The sequence below is a fragment of the Python bivittatus genome, unplaced genomic scaffold (genome assembly GCF_059951505.1).
Source record: "Python bivittatus isolate LINGU-HERP-01145 unplaced genomic scaffold, Pbiv_v1 ctg000660_np1212, whole genome shotgun sequence".
Classification (NCBI taxonomy): Eukaryota; Metazoa; Chordata; class Lepidosauria; order Squamata; family Pythonidae; genus Python; species Python bivittatus.
In genome coordinates this window covers 50,251-59,917 of record NW_028277092.1, presented here as the reverse complement: position 1 = coordinate 59,917, position 9,667 = coordinate 50,251, and positions in this window count along the sequence as shown.

The following is a 9,667-nucleotide window of genomic DNA, read 5'->3' as shown; positions in this document are numbered from 1 at the left end:
TCCAGAAGCATCCAAGTGTGACACACAGACTTCCTACTCTTCCCCCTTAAGGACCGGTTCCCCTTGCAAGAGCTGGTTGCTCAGCGGACAAAGGTGCCCTGTCAAATGGCAGGAAGGCTGCCCCCCCACCCCCGCAGCTTCCCAGGCTTCTGCAGCTGCAGCCCTGGTAGCTGGCCAGGGAAGAGGAAGAGGAGGATGAAAGGCGCCAGCAGGGCAGAAACACAGGTGCCCTCCCAGCCATCCAGCAGTGGAAACAGGGCATGTTTCTAGCATCCCCCAGTTTTAGACAACCTCATAACGGGTGGCATTCTTTGGCACCTTTTCCTGCTCCAGCTTTGAGGGGCAGGGGGCACAATCAGGTCTGTGCACTGTCCTTGAGGCATTTGGAGACGGCAGGTTTTTTTGTTCTGTCCCTTTCCTAGCAGGCCCGGCATGGCCTTGGCGCTCGTAGAGCAGCTGGGGTGAGGTTGCCATCTCCCTCTCTGCCCCCAGAGCACCCCCCCCCCGGCATCCCTACCAAGTGAAGATTGTTGCCCTGCTGGGAAACTTTGCTGCCTCTTTCACCAGAGATGCTAAACTGAGGCTGGGGATGCCGCAGTGGCGAATGCCTGCCCTGGGCAGAAGGTTGGAGGAGATGATCTGCACATCAATTTGATTTCTGTGTGAAAACCCCCTGGCAGCTGCAAATGCACAACTGTTTGAAGAAAAGACTTTGCTTTCAACCTACAAGGTCCTAAAAGGCTTGTGACTATGGTGTTTGTTCACTTATGGACAATTTTGTAGACTACCCCAATTACTTAGGAAAAACCAACAAACCGAGATAACCAAGGCCAAACCAACACAATAATTACCTAACTATGATGTTCATCCACAATCAGCCAAGGGCAAAGGTATGCTGGCAGAAGATGGTCTAAATGAACTTGTGAAATGCAGAGAGTGACAGGCCAGACCTGCCCCCAGGGAAAGGGTATTCCAAGGCTCAAGGGATACCTCATCCTGTATGGTCTTTGGAGGATCTGCTCTAGATGTCCTCCCTTGCTGAGAGGTGATGAGTGGCTGCCATTTGTATTTAACCATAAAAGTAATATTTCTTGGCAGTAGTACGTGAAATACAAGAGTCCAGATCACAGGAAGTGATTGTTTCTCTCCACTCTGCCCTGAAGTGCTGTGTCCAGTTCTGGGCACCACAGTTCAAAAAGGACAGAGATAAATTGGAGCATGTTCAGCGGAGGACTGCCAAGATGGTGAAAGTCTGGATACCAAGTCGTATGAGGAACAGTTAAAGGATCTGGGTAAGTTTAGCCCACAGGAAAGATTTAGTAGGAGTCTTCAAACGTCTGGCGCTTGGACCCGTGGGCTGTGGCTTGAATTACATTTTGGCTCACTCCTCTGGGCTTCTGAGTACCAGAAGCCCATCCAGGAAAGCTAAGTGGGACTCTGGGATTGACTAGGACTGTGTGTGTCACCACCTACATTCTGTTGCCCCAAGCGTGTCTGCTGGCTCGCTATGTTCTGCGGGTGTGTGCCCGCTCAGGACAGGACAGGTGGGGTGGGGAAAGCTTCAGAAGTACAGTTTACTTTATACTCTGCGTATTTCATATATATATTGCTGAATTTTGGAGTGAAATATGCAGAGTATAAACTAAATTGTACTTCTGAAGCTTTCCCCACCCCACCTGTCCTGTTCTGAGCGGGCACACACCTGCAGACTGGTGTATAAATGCTAAACTGTCTAAATGCTAAAGCCACGACTTGGCTTCAGAAGCAAGATCAAGCATGACTAAGGCCCAGCGTATACAAATACTCATCCCATAATTTTGATTACTCACAAAGCAACAATATTCTCCCCAACCTACCTGCCTAGTGGAATTCTCTCTCTCTCTCTCTCTCTCTCGATGGATGGACGGACAGATAGACTGCAGACCAACTGGGTGACCTAATAATAACAACAACAATAAATTATTATTATTATTATTATTATTATTATTATTATTATTATTTTATTCAGCTTTCATGTAGGTGTGCTTCAGTCAGTCTCATGACAGGTTTCAGAAGGGAAGGAAAGGGGAGGCTTTCTGCATCGGCTTAAGAACATTGAACATGGAAAGGAGAAGAAGCCATTAAGAGGAGAGAAATAATTAAGAAGGGTAAAGAAACGGAGAGCTCATCAGGCATCAGCTGCAAGTGTAGTGAAGAGGACTGGCCTTTTGCAGAGAAGCATGTCTAGCCTGACTTGATGGACTCACTTCTTCTCTGTGCTGGTACAAATTTCTGTAGTCAATTAACTGTAGTCAGTTATTTATGGAAAATAACAAGAACCACATCAAATGGCAACAATAGGAGCTCAGATGGTTCATGCCAGATGGAAACATTCACCTATAGGCCACAGAACCTGCCCACCCGTACGGCCCACGGTGCAGGACTCGTGCATTTTCACGTGCTTCTTGAAAAGAACTGCTGCTGCTGGTGGCAAAACCAGCCACAATAAAGCTGTAGAGACCGAAGTGGAAATTAAAGGCCCCAAAGTCAAGGAGGGAGCAGCTCCAGAAGCAGGAGGGAGCCCTCCATCTGGAGCCTGAAAAAGACCGGGCCTGCTTCAGTGGGAAATCCCGGTGGTCACAGATCAAGATCCCCATTCAGGAGAAAATAAAGCAACTGGACTTGTAAATCTAAGATGAGCCAGACAGAATGTGGTTTTTGGGCTGCCCCTCAGGAACAGGCATGAATGGACCCGGGGTGTTTCGGAGGCGGGAAAAGTGGATGTGGGTGTCGGTATAAAAGGGACATTCCGTTTTCTGAAGAGCTTCACTCTGGTGGGGAAAGTTGGGTGTTACTGGGGGTGGGAGTGGTCTGAACACACACCTCTGTCCCCTACACACACACACACACACACACACACATACCTTGTTCGTATGCGTTTCCTGTACTTCTTGCTCCCACCGAATGTACAAGTGTTTGAAGAGAGCTCATTCACTGCGCCCAACGGGCCAGTCCAGGCTAGCAGCCAAGAAAGCTGGACTGTTGCCCAGGGTCTTTTCAAGCCTCTGGGAAGCCCCACATCGATATTCACACCCTCCCTCTCTTTCTGCCACCTGCCATGCTGCTGCCGCTCTCGCTGGTGTGAGAAGGAGCTCCGGGGAGCAGTTCTGCAGGCAGGTGGGCACCCGTTGGGCTCCCTTACCTAGGCAGCCTGGAGACTTTGTGGCCCAGTTCATCCCGTAGACTCCAAGAGGTAGTGGGCATTCCCCAAACGTGCCAAGGCTGTTAGGTCCTTGGGGTCTTAGTAAGTTGTCGGAAGCGGCCCTGTTTGGGAAGTTGGTGACTCAGGGCATGGTGCAAAATGGGCCAGGCAGGGAATTGTCTGGGGAGGTTTCATCCCACAGCACCACCGTTCCCTAAGCCCTGCAGATATTGAAGAGTTTAGAGGAATCAGAAACGAAATATGTCAATGGCGGTCACCAACTTGGGGCAGGAAGGTGGGACCTGGAAGCCCCAGTGTCTTTCTGCTGGGGAGTGTGGAGGCCTCCTTGGAGGGGGACCAGCTCTTTGGGACTCAGCAAGAACCCCAAGAATCTAATCCCTGGCAGATCTGGCCACAATTTTAGCCCCAAAGTGGGTAGAAAAGCCAGCAGCCCTATTAAATCCAACACCTCAAGGGGGAAAGAAGAGACGCACAGAATTATCATCCTAACATTTTCAGCTGCCCAACTTGCCCCCAGTTTTCAGGCACACTATGTTAGGTGGCTATATAGCAAGGATTCAACACCTCCACGGATCTTTAACCTTGGTAATTTCAGATTCAGAGGTAGCACGCCTCAGAACTGCAGACTCTAATCTGCTCCAGCGGGCAATGCCTGCCATTGAAAGAAAAAGCCTCTTCCCAACACCCCTGGTGCCACTGAACTGAGGGACTATAATGAGCCACTTCCAGGCAACAGCAGCAGAGAAGTTGCTCAGCTTGCTTGAAAGAATCCGGGGACTGAAAGGCACCAGGAGGGATATAAACAGCAGCCCTTTGTGAAAAGGGCTTCTTCCTGTGAATGGCTTTGTCCTGCCAGCAGCGGGCATCGCATCGACATCCAGCACCCCCTGCAGAAAGTCCTTGGCTGGCCTGCTAGACCAACCTCACACTCTGGTGAGAGTTGGCAGGATTCTCTTGCGTGGGCCCCTCCTGAGTCTCCTCCACAGCGGGCAGCGGGGCTCCTGCAGCCAGAATGGGCCTGCCCGGCCTCTGCTCTCAACCTCTCAAAGGAGCTCAGTGGTGGGAGTGCATGGAGGGTCAGGCTGGCACGGCTGCCTGCGTGTCCGCACGTGGGCCCTGACAGAGGCTCTCCTTCCCTGTCAGACTTCGTTGCTGAAGGCATGCAGCAACATCATTCAGCAACATCTTGTTGCTGATGATCAGACTTGGGGGCTTTAAGAGGTCAGTTCCATGGAAAAGAAATGATTCATAGGATGGAGGTGTGAGAAGGTCTGTGAAGAATAATAGTGCTAGAAAACCGCATGCAGCCTCGACCGAGGCTTCTCTTGGGAGAAGTGCAGAAAACATCTCCCCAGGACACAGTGCACTAGCATCCGGTGCCCCACCTTCAGCCCCGGGAACGAGGTCCTTCTCCGGCCAATGCAGAGAAAGTGGGTGTGGAAGTGCCTACGTGTGCACACACCAAAAACTGCTTGCCAAATAAGCACAGCTGCCAATGACCAGCCAGATGGGAGGAGAGAGAAGACTAGGATCAGGACCGCCCCCACCCCACCCCTGAGAAAAATGAGAACCCCAATCCAACCTGTCCCTAAGGAGAAGAGCGGGCAGCTTCTTAGCCACAGATCCGCCTCAAGTACCTTTTAGCACCTCTGGTCGGAAGACAGGGGAGGCGTGGGAAAAGAAGGCACCAAGTTAACTTTATGGCCTCTGCTGCCCCTTGGACAGAGCACATCTGGCACTAAACATCATAGTTGAAGTAAAAAGCAAAACGTTAATTTTCTGATGCAGTTACTTTATCCCCAAACTAAAATTTTGCCCCCCATACCGCCAGCAACACTACTACGGAGACCAGCCCACCGTCCCTCAACTCCCCCGCTTTCACTGGCAGATAGCTGGCAAGAGCCTCTGGGCAGGATTGGGCACACAGAGTCGCCCCCAGAGCGTTAGGGGGGAAACCGAGCACAGGGGCCTACAGGTCCTCCTGGTCAGCGGGGGAAAGATGTGGCCAGCTTCTGGGGTCCCTCCTCTGGCCAAACGGGGTGTCTTGATTCCCTCCTGTTTTCCTTCAGCAATGGGAGAAACACAGTACTGGTGCCTGTTGAGAAGTTGCCGAAGGGGACAGCAAAGTTTTCATGAGGAAAGGAAGCCGAACAGGAGGCTGATTGGTCTACAACAGTGTTACTGTTCAGGTTAATTTCAGAGCCTCGGTTTCATTCTTCTGCATGATATGCAATACAAATTCCATTTCTCAGAGAGGCAGAGCAAGTACAGTTCACTTCTTGCATCCCTGAAAGCCCATGGCCAGTGGGTGGTTTGTTCTGCCCACTGACCCACGAGGTGACTTCCAGGACTCTGTGAAACATACTCCGGAGCTACTTCCAACTCTTTGGCCCTGCAACAAAGCTTGAGAGCCACGCTCTGAGGCAGCCCCGGACCGGACCACGGGGCTGAAGCCATGGTTCCTCCAGCCAAGGGAAGGGCGTGCCGCGAGAGAAGGTCTATGTGGTCGCTCTAGCCCCGAAGCCCAGCAGCCGCCCTGTCGTCTCCTGCTCAGGATGGCTCAGCGTTTACGGCCAATATGAGTTTCTTTTTTTTTTAAGCAAGCAAGCCAAAATAAAAATTAGAAAGGAGATAACATCTTCTAAAATGTTGGTCGCCTGTAGGACAAATCCCTTCCTAAAAAGAAAAGCCCGCCTGTAAAGAGCCAGTCCAGCTTCCTGAGGCAGGGAGTTTCACAGCTTGTGGAAAACTTCCCCCAGGAAAACGGACACGAGTGTTTGCCACAAGGGCCGCTGAAAACCTTTCCCTCTTGAATGAAGGGGGAGGACCTAACGCCAGCCCCCCACCCCCGTTTCTTCATGGATTGGTGGAGAGTGAGAATAACTTAGATTTTAAAGTGTGAATTCTTAAATCTTAGTTGATTTTAGTGGAGAAGCTTTAGCAAATGGAACCTCCATCTTCAAAGGCAGGCTAACTTCAGATACTTTACGCCTCCTAGTCCCGGGAGGTAAAGGCCACCCATTCCCGCCCTGCGTGGACATTTCCCGAGGAAGACGACGCTGGCCCCGTTTCTTTCTCGGCTTCTCAAGGCCACGAGGAAGGGGACCGGCGCGGGGGCCCCGGGCCTCCAACTGCTCGGCATCCCCCAAGACTCCCTAGTCGAGGGGCGCCTTCCCGGCCATCCCCAGCAGTCCAGATCGCAGCCTCGAAAGCTCTGGCAGAGCGCCCCCCAGCCCCAGCCCCAGCCCCCGCCTCGGGTCGGCTCGGGCGGCCGTCGCGGGAGACGCTCTGCGCCCCGGGCAGCCCGACCTGCCGTTCCGCTCCAGCCCGGGTGACCTCCACCGCCTCCGCGACGGGAGCCCCGCTTGGCGCGGAGAAGCCCGGCGCGTTCGGGACTCACCAGCCTCCGGGCGAAGCAGCAGTCCGGCGAGCGCGCCCTCGCTCGCTTCCCTGCGCGCCCCGGGAGAGCGGCGACTGGCGCAGTGGCCACTGCGGTGCAGAACTGCGGCGTTGGGAGCCCGGCCGGGCAGGAGGAGCGGCGGGACGGGACGGGGCGGGGCGGGGCGGGGAGGGGCGGGCCAGGCAGCGGCGGGCAGCGGCGCCCCGCCCCCCGCCCCGCCGGGCTGCGCCGGAGCGCAGGTGCCGACCCTCCGCGCCCTCTGCGGGCTGGCTCAAGTTAGGGGCGCGGGCGGGGGGGGAGGGTTGAAAGCCCCCCTGCCGGGGTCACTCGGCCCACGGGGTGTCCCCTCGCTGGCGCGGCCGAGCCTCCTCGGCGGGGGGGCGGGAGGGGCGACGGTCATCGGGAAGAACGCCGGAGCCCCAGGGCCCTGACCGGACGTCTCTCTGGGGGAGCGGGTTGCGATTCCCCCCAGATCCTGGTAACCTTCAGCGACGTTGCCCGGCAGTTCCTCAAGGTTGCAGCAGTCAAGAAGAACGCCCGGGGCTGAGCGCGGGCAGAAACGCATCGGCGCGTGGCCAGGCAGGACGGGCGTTGGGGGGACTCATCACCATTTCTCAGCGAGCACGAGCTGCCCGTTTGTTCCGGTCGTCGACACCCCCCCGCCTCGCGCGCCTTGGGTCCGTTCACCGCAGTGAGCAGCTTGAGGAGCCAGCCCCCGATCCTGCTGCCTCAGCACACTGAGCAGGTCTTGCGATCCCGGAGCGCCGCCGAATGCCGACGTTCTGCTGGAGGGAGGCGGGGAAAGGGGCGCGGCGGGGCAGAAAGGGGCAGAGGAGTCCGGGGCCCGCAGCCGCCGGGGCCCTCTTCCCACCCCGGGCGTATCCCGCGGCCCCTCCACCGGGGCTCTGCCTCATCCCCAGCCCGCAGCCTGGACGGGCTTCGTCCGTCCCAGTTCAAACGTAGCGCTTCCCCTCTTCTGCCGGCGGGCCTGCGATGCCCCCCAGAGGACGAGGGTGAGGAGGCAGCGGCCGGGATGGGGCGGCTCCCATCGGCGTCCGAGTCTGCTGGGCCACGCCCGTCCCCTGCCCGCCCGCCCGCCCGCCCGCCCGCGGCTGTCCCAGAGCCTTTCGCTTCAGCAGCGGGAGGTCTGCCCCGCGGGGAACCCTTCGCTGCCGGGTCTCTGAGGCCCAAGAGACCCCCTTCCTTGCCCAACTTGCCCACCACTGGCAGCTGATCCCAAGTGGGCAGGGAGCCCACCCGTCGGGCACCAGGTCTCTAGCAGGACGCGCCTGCCTGCTTTTGCCCAGCAGGGGCGTCTGTGCAGAGGGCGGGGCGGGCAAGGAGTGCAGGAGAAGCTCTTCTTTCCTCCCTCCCTGGGAAACAACCACCCGCCTCATGGATCAGGGCCGGCCGTCTGTGGAAACTCACCACCTCCTCCCCTCCCACCCCACACGCGAGGGGGCAGTTGGGGCTGCTGCTCCTCCCACAGCAGGAAATCCACAAATTGTTCCTTAATTTGTCCCGTACTGGCAGGGCTGCTGGTGGTGCCGGAGAGATGTTTCTGCTGACTTGAGGGCACGGCCAAATTCAATGTGGTAGAAAGGAACAGCAGGGCCCTCCCACTTGCATTCGTCCAGGGCACACACACCTTCCAAAATGGAAAGACAAGTCAGTCTTCCTTGTTTTCTTCTTCCAGGGAGATTCCAGGGCTTCTGCAGTCTGCCCTTGAGGCGTGGGCTGGTGTGTGGATGCCCGCCACCCGCAGCTACCAGCCTTCAGCACGTAGAGCCTCAGGATCCAAACAGCTCAGAAAAGAAGCTGACTCCCCTGCTGGATCGGAGGAGGGAGGGGAAGGGAGGGAAGGAGGGAGGGAGACCCACACCTTCCCACTGGGATTCCACTTCTTGATCAACATAGTCAGCCGTCATTGTACTTCAAAAGAACTGATGGCTTCCAATACAGTAGCCTGAATTTCTCTGGATCTTCTGGGCAGCTCCGGACAACAAAATGGGCCAGAAACAGAGCACAAGTGATGTTACACCCGTGACGAGGCTGACTGGACACTCACAAGAGCAGAGAATTGTAAAAGGAGCATCCAGCAAAGCGCTTCAACTATTTTGCCATCCTGTTTTGGAGCCCTCAACATCACTTTGCAAGGCACTTTGAAAGTAAACCTGACCATCTTCGTCCCAGCTTGCGCTCTGCTTTCGTACATGCTGAAGTGTCTAGTGCGCCATCTGGTCCAATTCTGTGGGATGGCTTTTAGTCTTCAAGGCCTGAGGGCACGGATGAGAGCTTGATGGCTCTCTGGCCTACAAGACAAGACATCTTTAGCCGAGGGGGGTGACTACAGATGCAGCTCTATGTGACCGTCTGCCCCCCCTCTTTAAAGAAGCAGAGATAGGCCCATTCTGAAAAAAAATCCCCCCCAAGATCTCACAAATCTCCTGTGCCTGTGTGCACACAGGCAAGTCCTGGAGAGACAGCCTGTAGCTGCAGGCCTGGGCGGGGAGCTGAATCGGCCTGGTCTGCCCCTGCTGGAAAGAGGGAGAGGGAACATGACCTGCTGGTCCTGCTGGATGTCTCAGCAGCTTCTGATGCTGTTGACTATGGAAGCCGCCTGAATTGTCCCCAGGAGGGGGTGGGGGGCAAGAGGCCCTTCTTGCTTCCAAGGACTTTAACGTCCGGCTACCGCCTCTACAGGAACGATACCCAGCTCTCCTTCTCCATCACATCTGAATGAGGAGATTGGTCTGGATGTGTGAGGGGTTGGATGAGTGGGTGAAGCCTGAGTGAGTGTTCCCCCGGGGCCAAGAATGGGGGAGTTGCCTGTTTAAATGGGTTTATACTCCTCCAAAAGGAGCAGAGAGCTTGCCTGGGGGCGTTCCCAGAGTGATCCCTGGCTGAGCGGCCCAAGTGTCCTTGGTGGCCAGGAGGGCCTCTGGCCTGCCTGGGCTACTAACCCATTCCCGGCCAGGGCTAGTGGAAGCCCTGCTGCTCACACACCATGGACCACGCTTGGATAACTGGAATTGCTCTGTGTGGAATGACTTTTGGCTCTGGGT